Source organism: Triturus cristatus, chromosome 4_2 (genome assembly GCF_964204655.1).
Source record: "Triturus cristatus chromosome 4_2, aTriCri1.1, whole genome shotgun sequence".
In the NCBI taxonomy this organism is placed as follows: domain Eukaryota; kingdom Metazoa; phylum Chordata; class Amphibia; order Caudata; family Salamandridae; genus Triturus; species Triturus cristatus.
This window is the reverse complement of record NC_140586.1, coordinates 703,831,478-703,857,810: the sequence shown is the minus strand read 5'-3', so window position 1 is coordinate 703,857,810 and position 26,333 is coordinate 703,831,478. Positions and strand designations below refer to the sequence as shown.

Below are 26,333 nucleotides of genomic sequence, written 5' to 3'. Positions count from 1 at the left end.
GCGAGACCTATTGGCTATGCCAATGCTTGTTTTTTTTGCATTCTCGAACTTGTAGCCTTGTTTCAGATAGTTTTAAATTTAGACCATAAGTCCCGAAATGCAAAGAAAAAATTGGAGTTGAAAAGCTAGTCACGCATGGACCTACGAAACTTGGTAGCTACAGGCATAAATGACGTACTCTGCAAACATGGAGAACATTCAGAGGTACGCCACGCTGTAGTCAAACACCACAGAAACAACACGCAACAATATGTGTAGTGTACTTAATAAGTGCATTTTAGGATCCACCTTAAAAAAGTTTTAAGGAAGTGACTGTGCGTGTTGCAGGCACTGCCAGCTCGAGCCAAAGAACACAGAGCGACAAGGCCGGAGGAGAGCGTGGGCTGGGAAGTCCAGCAGGTGGTCTGGCGCGAGTGTGCTTCACCTTCAAGGCAGGTCATTTCATTGGCTCGGGCGGGGGGGCAAGTGAATCCAGGCGGCTATCACAGGCGCTGCTGGCTCCGGGCTGTTCAGCTGCTCCGTCTGAGGGAAGTGGAATGAGGGCGTCGCGCGCAATCGAGACCCGATGTTAAAGCTTCGAAAACCGGTAAGGCTGCTAAAAACGCCCCGCCTTCTGTACCGACCAGTGCCAAGTCCCTGCTTGTTTTGGTGCTAAATGGAGCTGCGAAGAAACATTGACTAACAGCCGTCTACCGGCCACGACAGGATAGCATGACTTGAATGCACTAAAATGGTATATATTTATACAGCAAAGTAGCATTAGTTTAAATAGTTAGGGAAAGTCTAATGCACCGTATTTGCGGCAATATTTCAGCACATTTTTTTAGCATTGCCACAGTGCCAGTTTTTTATTGTCAGTAATGTCATGTTTCTGCCAGTTTAAAAAATCGGAAAAACTGTTGAAGCATGTACCTAAACAGAAAACACAAGAAAAAATTACTTTAAAAAACTGTTCGAGGACTGTCTAAATTACTCCGAAATGCTCATTTAAGCCAGCAGGGGTAACTGCCTTCCATTTTGCCTGTTCCCAGTCCTGCTAAGGACCTGCCCTGCAGTTTGCTATCAGACTTGGGAGCTAGAGCGCACCTCATTGATAAAAACATTTCTTTCCCACGCACCGGCGGCATGGACTCACTGAGAGAGTGTTTCACAACAGCGCAGAGTTAAAGGAAAGCAATGGGGCAATCGGTGCACGTGATGAGGAAACAGCTGCAAAACATCTGGCAGAACCTGGCACTTTACAGGTACAGAAGGGGGAGTTTATTGGCGCGACACGAAGCTTTGACCAGTTACTTGTGCCATATAAAATAGGGCCAGGTGGTATTCATGCCAGGTTGATTCTCTGTTTCTGGTCATGTAGAAGGCATTCTCAAATATGCCGTAGCGCTTCGCATTGTATGGTATCCATGTTATGTTTTCCCTTGTGGTTTTCGTCCTCTTGATGCCGGTTACTTGCCGGAAGGTTTAGTCCCTGATTACAGTATCGACTGGTATTTACTTTTCATATGAAAATCCTTCTTTGCTGCTGAAAGGAGACGTTATGTGCCCTTTGCAATTGTTTCCCCTTGGGTGTCTGCCCTTCCAGCCCTGGCCTGCGCACCTCGCGTTCCTGTGAATCTGGTGGAAATTGTCCTCCGGTTATTTAGCGCAGTCCGCGCGGCGGTAATTAGCAGATGTGCTCGCCATTTCACATCACATGAATTGGGCTCTTCAAAGGTGAAGACATTTCCACATTTGTTCTAGGATTACAGGTCAGGCCCGCAGGATTATTGAAAGAGCCTCTATAGGAAAGGGGTATTCGCCACTAGGACAGCAATGAAAGAGCACCTCTCGAAATACCCATTGACCTGTCATTGAAACAAAGTTTCTTATGGGAAATTAGTGCATACATATCCTATGGGTTTAGTCCCCACGTACAAGATGAGAAGTCGAGCCCAATGAAAAGGTCAGCATCACCGAGCCCACCCCTACCGGGCTCAGGAGTGTGCTGGCCGTTCCTTTAATGACACCACACCTACCACCAGCTGAGAGCTGCAGTCTGCTTCGGTGACAGTAGCCCAATCAAATATGCTGATACTTTACAGTTGCCAAACAGCGCGAGAGAGGCCTGCTCATCTGTTCCATATGGTAGCTGTGCCGCAGCACTATGAGACCCCCATTGTTGCTGCAGCGCTGTACTGCAAGAGTCGTATTCCATCCTCTCATTCAGCAGTCTTCCGTGCCATCGAAGTTGAGAAGCGTGTTTCATTGTTTTATATATATTATTTAGCTATCAGTTGGTTGTCACATGACATTTGATTCTCAACAGTGACACTTTAAGCTGATGAACTCGTCAATTTTATCAATACTTTTTAGGTGATCTGCAGAATTAACAAGTTTGACGTTTCTGGTGGCATGAACCTTATTTCGACGTGGTACTGGGGACCCAACACAGGTAGCTGGGTTAACGGCGGGCAATTGTGGTTCATCAAATCAATTAAATCAAACAATTCATAATTATAGTGCAGTGGTTGAAGAAGCTCTTTGTATTTAATTGCTGTCCTTAGTTGATCAGGTAAGGGCCAAGCTTCTTTATCGCCCATGCTACCTGTGCAGTACCTGTGCTCCACCACTCCCTGACCAGTGCTTGAAATGGAGAGATGGAAATGCAGGCAGTCCATTCCAGAGTTTCTGCTTCCTACTGAGAAGTGCCAGTCCTCTGTCATCTGCAGTAACGCTCCTGTGTTGAGGATTCTGCTATTTCCTCTTCTGAATGACAGAAGCGTAGGCACGTGTGTTTTTTACAGGTCTTGTGTAGTACACTTGGTTTGTGTGTATGCATTTCTTCCTTCTCTCTAGATCCAGGTACTCAGAGAGGTTCTGTAGTAGGTGTACAGCATGTTTTTATGCCTTTATACAACAACTAAGCAAAGGCCCATGTCTTATGGATCCATACTAAAGACCAGAATAGGTTCTAAAAAAGCACGAGCTAACGGCGGACTCCAAGTGAAGCACTTCTTTATTGTGTTCCCATGTACTTTTAGATAGCAATATATTTCCAACAGGTGTGCATCAAAAATGCTCCTGTATCCGCCGTTAATGGATACAGACTGCCACGCAGATAGAAAAATTGTAAACCAATTGGAGCAGTGCACCACCAAATATATAATTGTAATCACACCAAGTGGTCAATTTAGTTCATAGAGATCCAGGTACTCAGAGAGGTTCTGTAGTAGGTGTACAGCATGTTTTTATGCCTTTATACAACAACTAAGCAAAGGCCCATGTCTTATGGATCTATACTAAAGACCAGAATAGGACCTGCACTGCTGAAAACATCCATAATATTTATACACTGCACCCATACTGTTCAATATTATAGACCTCTCTAGGTCCTGCCACCTAGAAATTTTCTATTTTATCTATGCATTGTATACACTGTACACCGCTCTACGCTACTGACACTTGTAGGTCGTGCCATGATGAGTGGTGTCAGAACTCCTTTTAGGAGGCCACGGGGCAAGCAGGGGTTACTGGGCCCAACTGCAGGGTATGAGGCAGTTTATTCCTCACGTCCTGTGGCCCGACTTACTATGCATGCTGAACAACTGGGCCAAGTACCCCGTTTGCATTTGACTCTCAGGGTAGGAGTAGTCCGAGCAGTTCAATTGTCCCTCAGGGGAGCTGTAAACAGATTAGTGAACAGGGACTCACTCACAACTCAAAATGCAGCAGCAGCAATAAATCATTTTCCAGAAAAATACTCACTTTTATGAAAAAAAGGAAGTATTTTATTTCTACTATCTACCCACACAAAGGAAAAATACAACATTCACAAACAATCACACAATTTCCCCTGAGGTTGCGGCTCTAATGCTCCTTTGATGACTCCCTGTCCTACTGTCTCCTCACATTAGCTATAGGGGGAATTCCCCATTCAGTGTTAGTAATAGCCAGGGTATGCCCTACTCAAAGACCGAGTCTCAAGAGTCCACTAAGTTATAGTCAATAGTGCCCCAGCGCAGCAGCGCCACTAGCAGCAAATTCCCCTCCAGGGCTGACAAGCCCAAAACCAGTATTATCTGCAATTGCAGGTGTGAAGCATTTGGAGTTCCTGAGTGTGTCCTGTCAGCGTGCGCTCACAGCAGCTGCAGCCACGTCCAAGAAAGGCTGCCTCACAGCAGCTGCACTCAGTGGATGTAGAGTTTCTCACTCGCGGTCGCTCTCCTGAAGCGACCGGAGACTTTGTGCAGCTCCTCCTGCGGGGTATGTGTTTGTTCGCTCCTGATCGGGGATGGCTATGATGGCTTTGCTTCCGGTCCCTCGCCTGAACGATGGTGTGCAGATCCTTCCACGGTGTTCATACTTCTCCGGTGGGGGTGCAGAACTAGTTGCAGTCCTTGGTGCTCCCGGTGACCCCCTCCGACTTACAGGGTACCACCACTGACTGTTCACAGGCTTTGGCCTGATCAGCGCAGTGAAATTCTCCGGCCCCGTCTGGCATATGGGATTGCCGCCTCACTATCCCACAGGGCTACAGCCCATACAGCAGGGCAGTCTCTCCTATGGAGGCCCCGCAAGGCATACTGGGCTGCCCCATGCAAACGCACAAGGCTGTGGCCATTTCTGCACGGTAGTATTTTCCACGGCTGCCCACCCTGGCATATGGGGTTGCTGCCTCACTACTATGCATGGACTCGGGCCCGATCGGCACAACAAGACAGATAGCTAAATTCATGGTGACCCTCTTCTGGAGTACAGTGTTTGCCGACTCTGTCCTGCACACGGGCAATGATCCGATCAGTGCAGTAGCTGCTCCCTCAAACCTCGCACAGGGAGCCCACTCAACAGGGCACAACGCTCTCCTTTTTCCCACAGGACATACAGGTTGTGTCAAGTAGGCAGGCGCTTGCACTCCAGGCTCCAAGGCAGGTGGTCTTATATTCCCTGCGTGATGTTTTGTCCCAGTCCTGGTCACAGGCAGAAGTCTTGCAGAGCTATCCCTCCTCACACAACCAGTCTGGCTGTTTGGCAGATGGCAATTTTTGAGGTTTCAAACTCCCCTTCATCCAGCACATTTCCCGACACCAAATGTGATTTAGAGTCTGAGTTTTTTAAGCTTCATGTTGGGATTCTGCTTCTTTTGAAGTGTCCACTCCTCTGCTCCCTCTTGCTCTTAAAAATAAGTCTGTCACAGCAGGATAGTCTCACAACACAGGCCATGAGAATGGCTAAAGTTCACACCTGGATGTCAGCCACAGTGCTATGTGACTCAAAAGATTAACCCATGGGCCCCAGCCCTACTTATTATGATTCCATTTTCAGTCCCATCTCCTTCTTAAGATGTGTTCAGGCCCCTTCCTTGTGAACTCTCACTGAATCGAAGAGCACCCTTTGAAGTGTACATGGGAAGCCTCACTCTCTCCTCCCCAGTGTGTGTCCCACTGACAGGAATGCAGCTATTCACAAATCTCTCGGGGCGTCTCGCTCTTATTCCTCTCCATGTTTCACTATGCAGAACTGGGTCTCCCAAAATGGAGCCCATGGCCCTCCATTAATTGTACCATCCACAGGCACATACACACTCAGTGCATGGAAACAGCATACATGCACTGCACAGTGCTGTACCCTCCATGTACTGTACCACTCATAGGCACACATACATCCAGCAACTGCATTTAACATGCACGCACTGCCCAGCACTGTATTCTTTATGCATTGTACCACTCATAGGCACACATACATCCAGCATACACATTTAACATGCACACACTGTATTGTACTACTCCCAGGTATGCATACGTCCAGCACATACATTTGTCCTGCATGCACTGCACAGCACTACATCCTTCATGTACTGTACCACTCATAGGCACATATACTTCCAGCACATGCATTCACCATGCACATACTGCTCAGTACTGCATTATCCCTGTATTGCACCTTTCCAGGCACACATCCACCCAACGCAGATACACCACCGCTGCTCAGGACTTAACACCAATCTGATGGAGGCCAAGGATGAGTTAAGCACATAGCAGCGGAACCTTAAAATTGAGTGAGCCTGTAGGCCTCACTCAAGTGACACAGGTAGGAAAGGGCCTGTTCACTCCTACTGATCAGTACACAGTATGGTAACCCCACCATGCTAATTTTGCTTAATTCCTGGGGAAGGCAGTAGCCTTCCACCACTACGAGAGTAGCGATTTGGGCGCCCCTCCTAGTCCAACAAGACCCCAATTCGTGAGATAGGGCTATGCCTATGTTATGACGCACACGCATGATCCGTGTTTGCCAGTGACAAAAATCAGCATTAGAGATACATACATCAGTACAGTTGGGCACTGGGGGCATGGGTGACTGTCCGTTACCAAGCCGAGGACCTTTCCGTCCCAACAAGAGGTTTCTTATTATCTGTATTTTGTGTGTATACATCTCTATATTAAAAACAAGTCTCGGCCCTGCCACTGAGAGGTTCGATGTTATGCATTCATTTTGTGTTCTGGGCTCTATACTACAGACCAGTGTAGGCTTTCCCACGCTGAGAGGTTCTAAATTATCCATACATTTGTGTGCATACAGATGTATTCCACAGACTCGTCTAGGCGTCGCCAGACGTAGGGCTTCCGTACTGTGCCTTACCTTGTGTCTGTACAGAGCTGTACACTTCTGACTGGGCCACTGCTGAAATAGAAATGAAGAGCATCCACAGCTTTGGCAAAACGTTCGGTCTGGCTTCTAACTAAAATGAAAGTGAGACCTATTGGCTTTGCCAATGCTTGTTTAAAACCGTAATTAACTAGTAAGCATAATTGCTGTCTCTTAGAAGAAGAAAGTGTAAGGAAATGTAAGCAGGCTCAAACTCAATAGCCTTGGTAATGAGAAACCACGATCAGACACGAATGTTGCAAGCTAAGGGATACCCACCTTCCCTCTCCGCCAATAGGAGGGCCCTTTCTCTGTCTCATAAACCACCCAGTGCAACCCAGAATAATTAAAGAGAGATTAACCCATGTGAGTAAAATACAAGTAACCTATCGTAGTCGACGACTCCTTTTTTCATGATATAAATAAGGAGTTGACTCAAGTCACAGACTGAATATTCCTATGTTTACTGGCCTAGCATGCTGCCTGGCCCCCCTCTCCTCACTGCCACTCTATCAGGGGGCGAAGGTCACGTCCTTTCCAGGCAGCAGCAGTCAAAGATATGCAGGAAAGGCTGTACTCCCAAGAAAAGCCTACTATGACCTCACTAAAATGTTCTCTGTTTGTTATTTGTAATGCACTTTGCGGATTGACGTCAATAATCCTTGCAATAAAACCCATTCTATTCTTTTTGACCAGCAGGTTAACGTTAACTATTAACGAGGGCCTCTTGTCACAGGAACAAGTTACCTGTCCAGAGTGTGCACCTAATGAAGACCAGTGCCTTAGGCATGAGAGTCTGGGAAGGGTAGCTCCAGGTCATCAGAGCAGGCCTCCATTCGTGGATGCTCTTGCTCAGTACAGAGTGTGCACCTAATGAAGACCAGTGCCTTAAGCATGAGAGTCTGGGAAGGGTGGCTCCAGGTCATCAGAGCAGGCCTCCATTCGTGGATGCTCTTGCTCTGTCCAGAGTGTGCACCTAATGAAGACCAGTGCCTTAAGCATGAGAGTCTGGGAAGGGTAGCTCCAGGTCATCAGAGCAGGCCTCCATTCGTGGATGCTCTTGCTCAGTACAGAGTGTGCACCTAATGAAGACCAGTGCCTTAAGCATGAGAGTCTGGGAAGGGTGGCTCCAGGTCATCAGAGCAGGCCTCCATTCGTGGATGCTCTTGCTCTGTCCAGAGTGTGCACCTAATGAAGACCAGTGCCTTAAGCATGAGAGTCTGGGAAGGGTAGCTCCAGGTCATCAGAGCAGGCCTCCATTCGTGGATGCTCTTGCTCAGTACATATAACCTTGGAATCTTAAAACAAAATGCAACTCAGATCTCGATGAAACATATTTTTACACTCTATAATCACTGCAAAAGTTTAATTCAGCTCTATTCTCCTTAGTTCACAGCATTGTCCCTACAGCATTGCAAGCTGGTGCAGATACAGAAGTAGCCCCTGACCTCACTATTTAGGGGCGGAAGATTATGATGTCGGGCGGAATTACAGTCGCCTGACACTGACTCTGTCAGAGGGCCGACCGACACCCCCTCAGCGGTCCCAACTGCCCCATTAGGATGCGACCGAACACTGTTCAGTTGCATTTCCAGATTTCACTATGTCATGCTCCCATAGTGAATTGGGAGGTGCAGGGATCAACAAGAGGGCACCGTAGGTGCCCACGGTGCCCCAACGAGGGTCCTGCGGGGTGCCCCCTAACACGCTTTCCGACATGGTTTCTATGTTGGACAGACCGGCATGGAAACCATGTCAGGAAGAGTGATCGTAATCTCAAGGGCGGAAAGAGCAGCCCTTTCAATTACAGGCCAAATTCCAACTGGCGGGCGGGCCCGACGAAAGCCAGCCCGTCGGCAAGCCCGTCGAAAGCCAGCAAGAATGACTGGCTGGTTTCCTTTCCGTCTGCCTCCATCATAATGAGGCAGTCAGAAAGGAAACCAACCGGCCCATTACGATACAGCCCTAAAGGCTCTGACAGAAGATCGTAGCCTTTACGGGCCGTATCGTAATCGGCCCTATAGTGTACAATTGCTTATCCACTCAACCCCTTATACAGGCTCCAGTTTCCTCCGTGCACCACTGACGATTATTTAGTCAGTGGTCTCCATGTACAATTAATTCACCATGACATCACACACTGTCACAACCAGCTGCTAACCCAGGACTCATTTTACAGATTAGCATCGACCTATTATCAACTCCTTAACTCTCCAGTCCGACAGTTACCTTTGTGCTGCTGGCCCTATGTACTGTCCCATTGGAATTTTTGCTCAACTCTTTCGTGGATTTGCACAAGTATTTTATGGGGTGCCCTTCGGGGGTTATCCCTGTTTACAAGGGTGTATAGTTTAGTATTGTTCAATCGAAGCCATTCACGACCTTTGAAAATTGAATAAAGCTTTCCAGGGATCGTTGCTTTATGTGGACGATGCCACTGTAATAGATTGTACCCCAAACTAGTTGCAGTACAGATCAGAAGCTGCTAGTAATTATTTTAAACGAAAAGTTTAAAAAATAGAAAAATTTAAGGTTATCTGTTCATGGTCAGAAGGGTAAAGCGGAGGGTAGACTCCCTGGAACTAGAGAGAGTCTAGAAATATCGTTATGTGGGACCTTTGTTCACAGAGTATGGGAAATTAAATACACATACTAATATAATTTCTAATCGATGAAAAACAAATTGCAGACCTTGCTGACAGTTGCCGTAGACCGTGCACTGTGCCCAAAAACCACTGTAACAGCCAGAGGCAATACCCTGCGCAGTATGTGGTCAGACGGCTAGGCCCAATTTGAGTCCGAAGGCCAGGTCCTGGTCCCAGAACCCATAGACATGACCACAGCTTGTGCATTTCGGACTGTGTGGACATGGGACTGGGCTCAGTGTGTGGACAAAGGCCACCCCTGCACCCAGAGCTTGACCATGTTTTGCAGAATTTAGGACAGGGAAACTGGACACTAGGTTAGGCCAGGGGCCATGTCATGTTCTTACATTCTGCTGGGCACAGCCGAAGGGTAGGCCTTCTGGGCTCAGGCAGCAGTGGTACTGACCTCAGGGTGTGTTTAGTGGTGAGTTGGACCAGGGCTACTTGGTATAGGCATCTTCAGGTCAATACATGGTGGGATGCTCCTGTGAGCCAGGGAGACTGGAGTCCTTTGTGACTCAAGGCCTATGCCTAGCTGGCCCTGTGGGCACCGATAGCAGTGCTACAGGTACATTCCATGCTATTTGTAACATATCTCGATATTAAAAGTGGTTCTATAACCTTTACCAACATCAACTGTTCGTGAAAATATGTATTTCTTGTACAACAATGTCAACAATGTCATATCCACATATTTAGGTGAGACTTGTGGATGCTGGCAGAGTTTTATAACCATATAACTGATTTTAATGTCTGTGGAAATAATAATGAATTGCACATGCAACTGCAGCAGCTTTTTTCCTCTATGTATATGTCATTTGCAAAGACACTGCAATGTTGGCATATATAATACCAAAGGTTACCACAACCTTTAATGTATGCCAGGATATGCATCAGTTGTGTGTGAAACCGCAAAAGTCTTTAATGCCCATTTAATGCAGAATGTTAGGCTTTATCAGTAATGTCATTATTTATTAAATCATCAGTAATACTGTGTTTGGGAATCATATTGAGTGACCTTATGGTCAATAACTTAGATAGGAATTTCAATATTCTGATTGTTCAGCTACTAACCACAAATATCCCTTCATCTCTATTGTTGCTCCCTCCCCATAGTGAAGTCAAGAATCTTCTTCATATACAATCAGCTGTTATTTAATGAGCATGGACATGCATACATATTGTGATATAACAATTAACATTTGTAGCATTTTGACCATCGCTTATAACCCTCTTGCAAAATAGTTCCAAATATCTGGCAATGTGGCCATCCCAGTTGTCATTATATTGATATACAACTGTATTCCACTAATTGACCACAGCCTGCTGAACTAGGGCTAGGCGTCCCCAATGTCTTTGGACGGCTTGCCAGACCCAGGTCATTGTCCTTTTCTCGCAAGACTTCAGTCACACTATCCACAGCTCATCGACCCTTGGTTTGCACCATCCCATCCAAATCTTAATCCATGCCATGTATTCTGTATTCTCACACATATACTACAGCCACAAGTAGCTCTCAGATCATTCAACAGCTTACTTGCACCATACCTCTAATCTGTATTTAGGTATAAAAAAGATTGTTCCATGAATTAACCTCAACCAGTAATCCAGACTAACACAGGCAGGTGAATTTCAGTTACCCGCAGGGCTGGACCGTGGCATAGTCAACACAGAAGGTGTTCCAGTTGGCTCGGTCAATATGGGATGTGCTGCTTTATAGCAATAATGGTAGGGTACTGCGTGGAGCTCTGAAATAGCAGTGCAGCTTTTGGTCCCAGGTTTTCAAAATTTCTGTGTAAAAGGGCTTCCCTTTCTTCAACACCCTGCAGAGGTTCAGACATACTCCTTATTCCTACTTATTGCAAGATGGAGGATGATAGTCTCATCTTTTTCTGGCTTTTTGTGGTTCCCAGTACAGACTATTCCTGAGAAACAAAACACTACTGCTTTACTTCATTTCTAATTGAAAAATCTTTTTTGTCCACAAGTGCTTCGTTTTTGGGTCTCGCAGAGCCAGCGCATGCGCTGCTCTGCGAGAAATTTAGTGAGTGGCTTTTTTAAAGTGCTACCAGAGGCTTTTGCTGGCCTCAAGCTTGCGTTCACACGCGCAGCTGCCATATGGGTTTCTGTCAAGGCTCATTAAGCCTTGCGTGCCTCTCTCCGCCTTGCAATTCCCTCCCCCTCCCCCACCACAGATAGCGTCACTCTGCTGGCCTCCACTCCCCCCCACTACCAATGCTTGTTTAGTTTCCTGTTTCAGGGTGGAAGCCTTGGCACTGTTACCACGCTTAACACCCCCATCTCAAATTGGCTTCAGTCTAATCTCTGTCGGATCTGATTGCTATCTCGGCTCCTTATTGTTTTTCTTTTGAACCTTCCTGGTGGTTAAATTGCACTTTACAATCTCATAAAGGTCTTTTACAGATGGATAGAAGGTGTAAAACGTCCCCTTCCACTGTTTGATCATATGTGTTTTCCTATTTTTCTCTCCTATTGTAAAATGTTCACATATTAAGGTTACATAAATGTTCATGCTGATTATATAGCCTGGAATGTCGCTTTTCCAATTGTATTTTTATTTGCAAACCTGTACTGACTGTTCATCGCCTTAAGGCCCGGTGTAGTAGCCTTGGTTTCTGACTGTCGATTGCTCTTATCAACGCATGGTTTCTAATGGACAACTCAGTTTGCAGCTAGCGCCACGAGGAAGGACTGCAAAATATGCACCAGCAGGCCTGGCCTAAAAACTCCAATTTCAAAATACCATTGTATGTGTGGACACACTATCAACCTCAGATCGGTTCGTCAAACAACATTTCTAGTGCATGGGGAATGTAATGTGTTTTCCGCAATATGGTAGTTGATTATTGATGTATTTTATTCTGGCTATTATTTTTGAAGTTTTGTGTATCCGTTTTTAGGTCGAGGACTGTCCGGTCTGCCGAAGGCAGAACCGGAAGTCGGAGATTTAATGTTTCTGAGAGTGGCTCCTTAGCCCGCCTCTCTTTTTGCCTCTCCTCCATTGGCTGGCTTCCTAAACGGAGGCCAGCCATTGGAGGAGAGAGCCGTCCCTCCAAATAGGCTCCGTCTTTTTCAGATTCGGGGGCGTGTTCCTTGCTGTTCTTTCTACATTTTAGCCACGCCCTTTTAGAACAGCAGGAACACGCCCCCGAATCCGAAAAAGTTTCGAAGCTTCCATCCGCCATTTTTTTGCTATAGTCTGGCCGTGAGGATCCATCCGTCCGGCGCCGTGTTGTTGTGCTGGTGGCGGCGCTGCCGGGGCAGGCTTCACCGGATGGAGTGAGCAGAAGAGCTTAGGGGTGACTTCAGCAAATAATTCTGGGCTGGATGCTGATTCTGAAACTGCTAGTAAGCGAGGGAAAGACTGGAGACCGGCTCTGTGCGCCAGCGGCGGGTTGGTGGTCTTGGGGGTTGAGGTCTCTGCTCAGCCTTCTGTTTCTGGCTCCAGGGTGGGCTGTGAGACCAGGCCCTGCCCAGGTCATTATTCTCTCCGCTCCTGTGTGGATTTGTGAAATGTTGTCTGTCCCCTTTGTCTGGTTGTCGCCGCTGCGTGTAGAGGTACAAGGCAGCACCGTGGAGAGGCAGTGACAGCACCCCCTGCTGCGGGGTGGCAAGTGAGCCGGCCTGTCCGGAAGCCTCTTTATCCTCAGCCCAGGGCCGCCCGCCCTCCCAGCACAGCCTCTGATAACCTGACTCGGACGGCTGCCTCGCTCGAAAGCCAAATACTAATTACTCCAGTTTTGGGGCGTAGAGCTCGGCGGCTCCCTGAGGGGTGTGCCTCTCGTAACATCCCTGTGTCCGTGGCCCGGCCCTGCCTCACGGCGCTCAACTTCACCCACGGCGTATCGATGACCGAGGGTAAATACAAACGCTTCCGGAGTCTTAATATCTTATCGGGTATATTTGTATAGCACGGCGTTCGCCAGTTATTGGGCTTCTTGGCGCTTTGTGCAGGTTGTATTCTGCAGCTGTGACTCTTTCTAGCACAGATTCTCTGTGTGACGGTTTCTATTCTTGATCCGTGTTTGCGTGGGCGGGAGGATTGGGAGGGATGAGAGGGACACTGTCATGGTGTTGGGTGGTGGCGCTGTCCTGCCCTAACCCGTGTCAGTGTGCGCTGGGTTGTCCGTGCTGCGGCTCCCAGCCGGGTTCTCCCAGCACGTGTCTGCTGCTGAGTCCTCATGCTGGTTGGCTGCTTGGCTGCGCGGTCCTTCCCGGCGTCACTAGGGTGAGGTCCAGCTAGATAGTCCATCCCAGGAGGATGCGCCGCTGGTGGCCTTTAACCTACTGTTATCGGGTCCTAGTGCTTGTGTGATAGGTCTTCACAGCGCTTTAGCGAGGGGACAAGGCCGTGGAACGTGTTCTCAGTCGACACAACATCCCTCTCCCTCACTACCTCACTCTTTCACTACCTCACTCTCTCTATCTCACTACCTCACTCTCTATCTCACTACCTCACTCTCTATCTCACTACCTCACTCTCTATCTACCTCACTCTCTCTCACTACCTCACTCTCTCTCACTACCTCACTCTCTATTTCAATACCTCACTCTCTCTCTCTATCTCACTACCTCACTCTCTCTCTGCTAATGCAATAGGTATCACATATGCAAAAAAAAGCTAATGCCAATAGAAATGACAATGTCATTTATTTAGGGATACAAAAATGATAAAAAAATAATGAGCAATACCAATAGCTCTACCTATAATATTGCCGAGACCATTGCATTGTAAATGCTTGTTTGTTCTGCAGCACAACGCTGTAGTGATTTTATTGCAAGAGCCTAGCAGAGCGTCTGTCTTGTATTTTCTTGTATATTTTCTTCCTTTTCTAAAGGACAACCAGGAAGTAATGCACGTTACCTCTTCATGAAACGTGTGCAGTCTTGCTGCACCACATGCTAAAAGCCACAGTAAAGCTGATTGTTGGTCTTCATGAACACACGAGCATCCTTTTTACCGATAGAGCTGCTTTATTGGTTGTAAACAAGCCATGTTGTACATCGATATGAAAACACATACGGACATGCATGATACGTTTTGCAAACCATTCTGCATCTATTTCATGTAACGCAATAAATGTTGAATCCTCAATTTCTGAATTCTGTCATGGCCCCGATCTCTTCATAAATATTAACAAAGTGATAATGCAACCTAAATGCTTATGTCCGCGTTCAAAATGAACCCCTATAGTTGGCATTGCCGATTTAATTTTATTTGATGACGTGGTATTATTGTGGTGTTTTACCAAACTAAGGAATAGCAAAACCCTGAAAACTAAAACGAGAAATATATTTTGGGTGTCTGAGCTGTAGACTTGTGTAATTAGGCATTTTGACATTATCAGTCTAGTCGTTCAATGTGTTTGCATTTATAGTAGTGTGCCTCATGTTTTATTGACTACTTTGGAAAATGTAGCCAGATTGTGTTAGGGGTACATTTCTAGCAATTGGAGCTAGTAGCTCCAGAGTTTTACTGATGGTCAGTCAACACTAGCAGGATCACAGGAATTTTTTGTTTTTGTTTTTTTGCTCACGCAGTTTGGCAGATTGCTCTCATTGTGATTTCATTGCTTGTTCTTTTAATGCATGTTCATTTTCCGAGCTATCTGGAGCATTTCTTTAGCTTAGGAAGTGAACATAGAGGTACACGATTGGCTGCAGCGTGTGTTTAGTTACGACTGTCACAAGGTATGTACGTTTTTCACCACTGACCTTCACCCAAGACGACTTGTGGATTGGTGCCACAAAAGTTCACATCTGATTGAGATGAGTCTCTTTTATTTATTAGGTCTCGCCTGACCCAGCGCATGCGCTGGTCTGGCGAGACTTATTGAGAGGGCTCCAAAAAGTGCTACCAGGCCAGCTTAGAGCTACAGTGCATGAGCGCGGGCGCGCGCACCGCGCTTTTCCACGATTACTTTCACTTTGGCCGCTTTGATGTTTGATCGCGATCACTTTCGCGGCCGCAGGGCCGCTTGGCATAGCCAATAGGTCTCGCTTTTGGAACCTTATAAGTATTTAGTTATGCAACTGTTGCATGGCTAAACACTTATAAGGTCCCAAAGGCGAGACCTATTGGCTATGCCAATGCTGGTTAATGTTCTTTTCTGTACAGTAAGTAGGGCATATATTATGTCTCACTCTTAAATCTGAGATGGGGTTCAGAGACTGTAGAAAACAGAGACCCTTGGTTGGGAAGCAACTATGGTGTGCTTCTAGGCATGCATCAGCAGAGAGCCAGTCTGCAAACAGTTCAAGGATCAGTATGGGGCAGAGATTGGTCTCAAATTAATGAGTAATTCACAATACTTACTCTCTGTGAAGCTACTGGCAGCAAATATAGACCAGTTACTCATGAGGCATAAATGTGCCCAGACACTAAAGAGCCGAACTGTATCAAAAGGATGGCGTGGTGGACAGCCTATTTGTGGAAATTAAATCTCACTGATGTAAATGAGCTATTAGGTCCTTTATATCTTTGTAATATGTAAGATGGAGAAGAAGCATTTTGCACCTACCTGTTTCATGTTTTTGGGCAAAGGCAGAATTTATCAGGCATGTCATTTACTATCGCTGATGGAAGGTGAACAACAGTCTTTTGTTTATTGATTTCATGCTTTAGTGTACATAGCCAACATAATATTAACATATTTACTGCATTAATGCACACCTTTTGCTTGGCATTAGTTTTGGGGTGAATTGAGAGGTGTGGTGGAGGGGACAGAAATGTCGTCATTAAGAGCAGTGCTTGCTCCAGTCCTTCACCCATGAGGAATCAGCTACTGCCAAATCTACGCCACCACATTGACTTTTGAAAAGGCAACAAGACCTTCCTTGTAACAATTGCAGTAATCTAAAAAGCATCAAGCCTTTATCCTTTACTCTTTTTTGGTCCAATATATGCTTGAGGGCAGTGATACATAACTGAATACGAGTCACTTTCGTTAAAATGCTTGATCCATAACACATTGCACTACAATCCATCATCCTTCGAACCAAGCAAATGTAGCTTACTTGCTATCTGCTGATGTGCTTCAGCAACTGATCGGGTGTATGAAGCACTATATAAATATTACTACACATTAAAATACTTCACTCTTCATCCAACAACCCCATCGCAATCCTTTAAACCTATTTTTTGACTTATGGAGATCCCCATTTAATCATTACTGGGACCCCCACTGAATCATTATTGGAATCCGGGTCCTTCCTGAATTAGCACAGTGATGGGTAGTGCATGAGGCGGAGGGGTATGGTGTACCAGGTCTTGGAGACGATATAAGAGAAGGATCTTTCTCCGGCCTGGTCCTGCGGATCCATAGGCTGGTGGACAGCGACAGTTGTGCAGAGTGGAGGGATTTGTTGGGTGTGTGGAGTGAGAGGCTGTGGTTCAGGTATGCTGGTCTGGCGTTGTGGAGGCCTTGTACGCGTGAATGAGACGGTTGAAGGTTATTCTTTTGTTGACTGGAAGCCAGTGGTGTTCACGCAGATGTAGCTGCGGCGGGGTATGTTTAGGACAAGGCTGGCTGTGGCGTTTTGAACTTTATGGAGCTTCTGTAGGAGTTTCTGGGTGATGCTGGCATAGAGTGCGTTGCCGTAGTTGAGTGTTCTGCTGATGAGGGTGTGGGTGACAGTCGTCCTAGATTCAGTGGGGATCCACCTGAAGGTCTTTCGGAGCAGACATGGTGTGTCGAAACATTGAGGAGATAGCGTTGATCTGGCGGTTCATAGTGAGCGCAGAGTGCAGTATGATGCAAAGGTTGCGTATGTAGTCCTTGGGTGTGGGGGTATTCCCAGTGCACCACCAGGAGTTCTTCCAAGAGGAGGGGGTGGATCCCAGGATGAGGACTTCTGTCTTGTCTGTGTTGAGCTTGAGGCAGCTGTCTCTCATCCAGATTGCAATGGCTTTCATCCCTTTGTGGAAGTTGTTCTTGGCGACTTTTTTTTTTTGCAGTGTTTTATATAGCGCGAACTTGACCAGAATCCAATCGGGTATCAGAGCGCTTTACATAACACTAGTTACATTACATGAGGACACGCATTCACCAGTTACGTTACATGAGGACACACATTCATTTTTTTTATGTTAGGCACATAAAAAATCCAGACACATCCAGAATCACAGGATGTTCAGCGTCATTACTGAGACTCGACCCCAGTTCCCCAGGTCCGAGGTGGAGCGCCCTAGCCGTTAGGCCAACTCCTCTCCCCAACTCCTCTCCCTCACCAACGACTTTAGGTTCGTTGGTGAGGGAGAGGATAAGCTGGGTGTGCGTAGGAGACGATGTTGAGTCCGTGGTTCCTGACAATGGTTGCGAGTGGGGCCATATAGACGTTGAAGTGGGTGGGTCTGAGGGAGGAGCCCGGGGGGCACTCTGCAGCTGTTCTTAAGTTCTGAGAGGTACAGTGGTAGTCTGACCCGACTTAAATCGACACTAAGTGATCACATTGACATTAGTCACAACACCTACGAAATGAGCGTAACAACTGTATAAATGGAATTAATTGAGCGTGTGTTAATGACAACAAGCATTGGCATAGCCAATAGGTCTCGCTTTTGGGACCTTATAAGTATTTAGTTAAGCAGCACAATATCCTTGGTGCAACGACATCAACGGTTGCATGTCTAAACACTTATAAGGTCCCTAAGGCGAGACCTATTGGCTATGCCAATGCTAGTTTCTTTTCTAGAGCAGCTTAAGCGGCTGGCCCTAGAAGATGGGAGATTCATTCTTCACAAAGGGCCCTAAACACAAAGGTAAATTTACACCTGTAAAAAGTACTCATGTATAATATACTACAGCACCTGTAACTTCACACTTTATTTGCTATTCACCATTTCTAAGTTTAAAATTGCTGCTAAGTGTACACTTGCATGTGCCTCCCCCCACTCCCCCGCCCTCCGGTGGAGCCTCCTAGAACAGGATTTATAAGTGTAAAGTTGCTGTTCGGCTCGAAGATCTCCCTGTAGTTCTGTATATGAAAATACATTAAAGTTTATTAAACTTAAAAAATGTTTTATTGTGCATACTAATGTGAAATAATTTTATATATTTAATTTAAATCTTGAATTAATAAAATAACATGTTAGAGTGCGATCCGACCACTGAATTACGATGTTGGCGGTCACAACGTAAACCGGCTGGTTATTCCAACATGGTTCTAACTGACTCTCGGAGTCTTCTGGCTGGTCGGATCCGGACCGTAATCCCTATGGACAGCGTTTCCGCAGTCGGGATTACTATGTCGGTTTCCGACAGCCTTTCCGTTCCAGCCTTAACGTCATGGAAATGCTGTCAGCAAACAACTTTGGGGCGCCTAGCAAGGCCTCCTTGCCTCTGCGGCCTATGGTTGGTGTCTGAGGGGGGTACCTAGGGTGCCCCCCTGTAAACCCCATTTCTTTATGGGAGCCTGTATTACGGCACGGGTTATAGCCGTAACACAATCTCACATAGAGAAATGGGAGTATGCGACCAAACAGTGTTCGGTCGCATCGTAATCAGGCGGTCGGAACCGCCGACCGGAGGTCGGTCGGTCCCGTTTCTGCCATGGTGTCGGTCGGAGGAAACTCCATAAAACCGTACTATTTAGGTGGTAGAATTCCTATTTTTCCAGCCTCTCACACACCCCCTCACCCACATTTACTACTAAAACGTGGATCTACGTGTGCTGAGATCTCTGCATAGAAAAGATCGGAGAAGTGCAGGTAGAGGTCTCCACATATTGGTTTGTGATTTGCATTTTGTGGCACACAATAACTACTACTACAATTGTAGTATTATGAAATGTACTACACAATGTAGTTCCAACTACAATTATTATTTATCTTTGCTAGAATGTTTTTCACATCACATAAAGTGGATTTGTACCTAGCCAATTCAGAGCACTTAGTCTGTCTTCAATGGGGAGGCGGGAAATCAAAATCAAAAGGCGCAAACGTGAACATACCTGAATATTCGAAATTAGCCATTTTTCTTTCTTCATGAAGTGAATAAGAGCTCTATTCTTCAAAATCTTTTTTAACCAAATAATGTGGGTTAGTGGGAAGCCGTGAAGGGGAATCAACAGAACTGTGGCTTTAAAGGAGCATCTTGTAGAAAAGATTGTCATGCAATTGATTTTCAAACAATCGTTGACAGTAAGAGAGAGGAGGTTGTCGAGGGCAATGAAAAGTGTAGTGATGTGACCAGATGTTGACTCCAAGCTTGACTATTGACTGAAATCGCAACTCATTGATGAGACCCTAAAATGCTTAAAGGTTTCTGTAGTTGCTTATATTCCAGCTTTCATTGGTGCTCTCAGAGCTTCCTCCAATTCATCATCTTTTAATGTACCCAGGTCTTCCTGCCATTGTTCTCCCAGTTTCCCCAAGAGTTTTGGGGAATTATTGATTATTTACCTGTATATCAGTGATATGGCGTTTTTGGAGAGAGTTTAATACCATCCTATCTTCCAGTGCGGAAGTGCCTTCTATTGTAATGTGGTGATTTTTGTGGGCTGAAGTTCATGTCTTAGTTGTATGTACCTATATGTTTCTGAATTTGCCAGTTCCTGTTCTTGTTTAAGGACTTCTAGGGAAATCTGCTCTCCATCTCCCCATATGTCCCCCAGTTTGATGATTTCAATGCAGTCCTGAATTCGGGGAGTGCTCCCACCTTCTTCAGAATATCACTGTTCTTTCGTTTGCACATCTTTCCATCCTAACAATTTATTTCCTGCCTCCACATCTTTAGCAATGTTTAAGTATGCAGTGGCACTCCATAAACTACCTTGGCCCTGTACATGACTGGGATATCCTCTCAGACCCTTGCCATCTCTAGTGATCCTGAAGTGGACTCCTCTTGTGGAAAGGAGGCCCTGATCATTAATTGCTGTGAGCCATTAGTATGTTTGTATGCCTGGCAAGTCCATTCCTCTGTCATATGGCTAATTTGTAAGCTTGTTAAGTTCTATTTGTGAAGGTTTTCCATCCCACAGGAACAACCTAATCAACAATTCCAAGTTACATAAATATTTTGAAGGGACCATATGAGCAGTGTCTTGAAGGGCGTGAAGGAACTTGGGTAGCACTACCATTTTAAATATGGCCGCCTGGCTCGATAATGATAGCGAGGGTGATCTCCAGTGTCTTATGTCTTCCCTAAACATATCAAGCAGAGGAGAGAGTTTCTTCTAAGGAATTCCTGCTAGTCTCAGGTTACAAATATTTCAAAATATTTGAAACCCCTCTAGGGATATAGATACTTCATCATCAGTATTCCTGTATTTTGGATCAAGTAAACCATATAAAATACAAAATATTAAATTATTTAAAAATATACTTTGAAAGTGTGATAAAATCAAGCACATACTTTTCAAAAAGAAAAAGACAAATATCAATTAAATACAGTTTAGGGCTAGAATATAATTCAGCAGCACATTTCTTTGTTAAAATACAAATTCAATACGGAACTTCCTAGGGATGTTCAAAATCTATGCAATAAAGAAGATAAGACAATAGAGTCTCATGATCTGACCGACACGACTCAAGCTAGAGGGAAAAACAAATCCAAAGGGAGTAGGCCTTATTATTTGTTTAATGCACTCATCCTAATATACCAAGTTGAAGACAGAAGCCTCAAAATCGAAAAAAAACAATACACTCTCTAGTGTTAGTTTTGTAAACTAAGAAGACAAAAAAGTGGAATAATCCAATGTGAGCGTGGTTTTGCATAGGCCTTACAAAAGTTATAATTAATTGATTGATCTTCTATTGGTCAACCCATCAGGGGAAACAGGTGGGATTTCTCCAGCATCTAGATTGCTTTCCAAATACCAAAACTATTTGTAGAACGCTGTCAATAGTTAATTCTAGTTCAGCCACGTATAGAAGCACATTGTGAGCATACAGTGATATCCTTTTTTTCCATGCGCTGTCCTATAACAGGCCTCTTACCAGCGGATCTTTCCAGGCCCAACATGCCGGGGACCCTAGTGCTCATAGGAATATCATTGGAACAGTCCCGCCTTTTCCCCCTCTGCTCTTTGAATGGATTGGACGAGGTTTTTGTTAATTTCTACTCTAGCCATTGGCTCATTGTATAGAAGTTGTACACACTGCATGAATGTAGGGCCAAACCCCCATTTCGTACAGTATCTGAAAACATAGGGCCATTCAAAGGTGCCAAAGGCTTTGGGATCATCTAGCGACAGGATTACTGTTCGTTGTACCACTTTTTTTGCATGCTCCATAAACATATGGAGCCTTTTTATATTGAATTTCATACTCCTATTGGGCATAAAGCCCAATTGATCCGGGGGTATGAGTGTGCAAACAATTCTCTGCAAATAAGTGGCCAATATTTTCATAATATTAAGTATATGGGTAGATAATTTGCTCGCTGTTCCCTTGTACACTTCTAATGGGAGGCTGTTATAGCCCAAAGCCTTTCTTAATTATTGGCCTTTGATTACTTTTACTTTCTCATCAGACATAATGTCTACCCCAAGTGTCACCCTGTTTTCCTGGGAGAGTTTGGGTATTTTGATGTTACCTAGAAAGGCTCAGAATTCTTCCTTCTCCATTTTATTCCGTATCTTATACAGAAGCTGGTAGTACTCAGAGAACGTTTTTTGCGATAGTTATATTATATGGAACCCTTATCCCCGATGAGGTTATCAGCTCATTCTGTCTTTACCAGCAATACAAATAGCTTCCCAGCCTTTTTACCAACATTGTATAATTTCATCCGAGAGGCTAAGGATTAAATGTGTGCCTCGTTCGTAACTAGGGCTTGATACTACTACTGCTAAAGCCCAGCTGGAGATAAAGGACCTCAACACCAGTCAACATTAGAGATTGCTTGGCCCCTGATAACTGTTTTGTAGGCCTCCCATATTGTTATAAGGTACTCGATGTATTGATATTTTCAGAAAAGGCAATGGAGGTATGTAGTTCTTTTTACCAGTTTTTTATCCTTAAGAATTCAGGTGTCCAAAGTCCAGTCTTTGTCATGGAATGCTGCCCTATAAATTCTACCCATATTGATGAGTGGTTCAATATTCCACTAGCCAGAAATCTTACTCTTACGAATTTACCAATTTACTTTGTTTTGTAATAAAATAGTCTATGCATGAAATATTATCAAGGGCCCCAGAATAAAAGGGCTACTGGGTTTCTCTCGGGAGGTGTGTCTGTCATATACCTATAAAGCCTATAGCATCTATTAAGTTGATGGGGGCAGTGGGAGTCCTTTTTCCTATTATTGGAGTTTCTTTAGGGTAAGGATTAAATCATCGCGAAATATCAAGGTGCCTTTCGGCATTCGCAGAATAGTCAAACCCAGTTTTCCTGGTGTCTGGGACTGTAGCTATGGTGTTAGATACACTGAACAAACATTAGGAGACCTTCCGCTCCAGAGTCCTGTTAGTGCCACAAATTGCCTATGACCATCAATCAAATTTTGTCCCTTCGTAAAGAATACCAATTTGTTTTCATTAGGATAACTGCCCCCTCTTAGTCTATTTTGACATCACTGCCCCCCTTTTAATCTAATCTGACACCCAAATGAGCTAACACTTCATAGCCCCCTCTCTCCAGCACTTTGCAATTATTTCCCTTTAAGTGGGTCTCTTATAAAATGGCTAGTTCTGGGGCATGCCTCTTAAGGTATAGGCAGACCACACCTCTTTCTTTTTTACTCCCCAGGCCATTATCATTCCTGGATAGTATACTGAAGTGTGTAAGTGGCGAGTTCTCCAGATCTGTGGGTGCCATATGTGCTCATTCCTAATTCTTCCTAGTCTATGAACTGTTCCCTGGTAAGACTCTGCATCTTGTGATATTGGTTGATGCAAGAATATCGACCAATCCCAACTACTAGAACAGTTTAGACCCCATCTCCCACCCCCGCCTTCCTATACCACCGGCTTCTTACTGCCTGCCTCCCCAACTCGCAGAGTGCCTGTCAACCTCTATGGACCATGTTGGCCCGAACCACAAACAACAACAATCTTAATGATTTCCAGCCTTGATATCTCCCCAACCGAAATGTACTCCTAGGCAGAGGTGTGGAGAAGAAGAAGGGGAAAGGGAATCTATGTTTGGCATTCCTAAAACATCCTGACACCTGAATCCCCCCTATGTTTATGCCACCAAAGGCTTGTATAATTAATCTATTATTAACTCTCCCTTTCATTAGTTAGGGTGCATGGCATTTCTTCTTCTTCATCTCACTCAGTCACAATGTGCAGTTTCCCACCAAGCTTTCACTCGTTTAGCCTAAAACAGAGCATCTTTTACCCATCATGGCAAATCAGTTGTCATCTCTATGTTAAGTGTCTGAGATGCTGTCATCCTATGCATCTGGATCTCTAGATATTTCTGATAAGTCTTGCTGTCCTATACCAGCACTCCTTTCCTTCTCTATCATATGTTAACCAGCATCCTGATTAACATGGTGAACTTGTTGTTTCTTTATGGGTCTTGACCTCCTACCCACTGCATGCCAACTTTCTATCTACCTGCAAGCTTCATCTGGTGATACACACTTCTATGTTTTTCCTTCTGAGATGACTCAGAGTTTCACAGCCAACAGCATCTTGTACTTAATGTCCTGCTCTTGTAGTCTTCTTTTGACCTCATCAAAGCTGCATCACTGGTGTTGTACATTCAAGGAAAAGTCTGGAAAGATACTGATGGTGGCATTTTCTCAACTTAAAATTGTCTCTGTTACTTTGCTGCTTGTAATATGGTGTCACAAACTCAGTGGTTGAATTTTCATGCTATAATTGTTCATGGGGCGGGGCTCCCAGTTTAGACTTCGGGACTGGAGCTCTAAGTGCAAGCTCCACTGAAAAAAATTCTAAGAATACCTTTCGGTGTTAATTGGTTGAGGATCCAGGTCTCCTGAAACAGCTCTTTACTGGTGCTCTTGACTCTCCCTGGCACTCCTACCACTTGAATGTTGTTCCTTCTTGACCTCCCCTCATAATTCTCCAGCTTCATCTGTACAATTGCTTTGTTTTGTTTTTTGCAGATGTTGACCATTTTGAGCAGGTTCCTGGTTTCGGTTTGTATTTAATTTATCACTTTTTCATTACAGAGCTCTCCCATTTTTCTAACATCTGTTCTTAGGAGATTTACTTCATTGCTGTCTATTTTTATTTTGAGTGATTGCTTTGACATTTCATATGTTTAATTGAATCTCTTTAATTCAGTGCTCTTCCTATTCTAGATTTGCCCCCACTACTTTTCCGTTGCACTCTGTTTTGCCCAGTGGGGTATCAACAGAAAGGACGTTTTTCTCCATTTTACTCTGCTGACCATCTATTTTCTATCCTATTTTGGCACATTTCAAGGTTTTATATTTCTATTTCACATAAGGCCCTTTTGCCTGGCAATATTTTTGTGCTGTTGGGGGCAGAGGAAGGATTCTCAGCACATCTGCTGCAGAGCTGTACTGGCGGTAAGGAGGACAGTAATCAACGCTGCCTATCCAGGGTCGCCACATGGGGTAGAATACACCCTCTCTGCTCCTACCTCAGGAGGGCAACGCAGTTGCCAGTTGGGTTTCCCATCTACCTCTCACCTTGTTTCTGAAGCTCCACTCTCATTCATTGCTCTTCTGTCCTCTCGTCCTCTATCTCCCCACCTCTAATTCGTTCTGGGCATTCTTGCTCCTCAAGGGCAAGGGATATTCTTTCCCTTGACCAGTCATTTTGTTTGTTCTTCTGCAATGCATTCAGACCATCTGTGCACTTCACTCCTTCTCCCTATAGTTTGTCATCTACGCACCCCAGGGCAGCCTATACACCGTGGGTCCGCAGATCTTCTTTGCAGCCGCATCTGAGTCAGCAGTGCTGGCTGCTATTTGCAAAATGCCGGGCCTATTAGCTGCAAAAAGAACTATTGATGGGCGGAATGCAGAACAATGTCATACATTCACCCCAGTACAGAGATCTGGGCCTAAATCCATCGTTTTTTTGCTCACCATGCCATTCCAGTTTGGACCCAGACATATGCAAATCAGTGTTGACCCTGTGCCCAATGGGAACAGTCCAGCCCGAACTGCCAAACCAGGTCCTCCCTGGACTGAAAACAAGCATCCTAGGACCGGTTTCGGGGGTTTCACCCCTCTTCAGCCAGGATAGCTTGAGTCCAGTGGCATGGAGAGCACGGGACTCACGTCTGAGCATACCCGTCCCACTCGGGGTGACAAATGCAAAAAGAACTATTGATGGACAGAATGCAGAACAATGTCATACATTCACCCCAGTATAGAGATCTGGGCCTAAATCCATCGTCTTTTTGCTCACCATGCCATTCCAGTTTGGACCCAGCCATATGCAAATCAGTCTTGACCCTGTGCCCCATGGGAACAGTCCAGCCCGAACTGCCAGGCTAGGTCCTCCCTCGACTGGAAACAAGCATCCTAGGACCGGTTTCGGAGTTTCACCCCTCTTCAGCCAGGATAGCATGATTCCAGTGGCATGGAGAGCACGGGACTCACGTATGAGCATACCCGTCCCACTCGGGTGACAAATGCAAAAAGAACTATTGATGGACAGAATGCAGAACAATGTCATACATTCACCCCAGTACAGAGATCTGGGCCTAAATCCATCATTTTTTTGCTCACCATGCCATTCCAGTTTGGACCCAGCCATATGCAAATCAGTCTTGACCCTGTGCCCCATGGGAACAGTCCAGCCCGAACTGCCAGGCCAGGTCCTCCCTGGACTGGAAACAAGCATCCTAGGACCGGTTTCGGGGTTTCACCCCTCTTCAGCCAGGATAGCTTGATTCCAGTGGCAGGAGAGCACGGGACTAACGTCTGAGCATACCCGTCCCACTCGGGGTGACAAATGCAAAAAGAACTATTGATGGACAGAATGCAGAACAATGTCATACATTCACCCCAGTACAGAGATCTGGGCCTTAATCCATCATTTTTTTGCTCATCTATTAGCTGAGCACACCAAGGCCACAAGCGATCGATTCATGTAGCAGTTTCTTGCCTTCCAGGATATAGCAATGGGCATTTAAATATGCAGGGT

General features: G+C 45.4%; 1 protein-coding gene across 9 annotated transcripts in view; it reads left to right on the top strand.

Moving 5' to 3' along the window:
* The first annotated feature begins 229 nt into the window (after positions 1-229).
* Positions 230-26,333, top strand: part of ACOT11 (acyl-CoA thioesterase 11) — a 749,239-nt gene continuing 723,135 nt past the window's right edge. For 2 of the 9 annotated variants that reach the window (XM_085602556.1, XM_085602545.1), the window contains exon 1: positions 330-586. The gene's annotated coding sequence lies outside the window, so the exon portion shown is untranslated. Of the gene's footprint in view, positions 1,245-26,333 lie in introns of all 9 variants that reach the window. The other 7 variants (XM_085602549.1, XM_085602548.1, XM_085602558.1 and 4 more) reach the window with 7 other exon arrangements.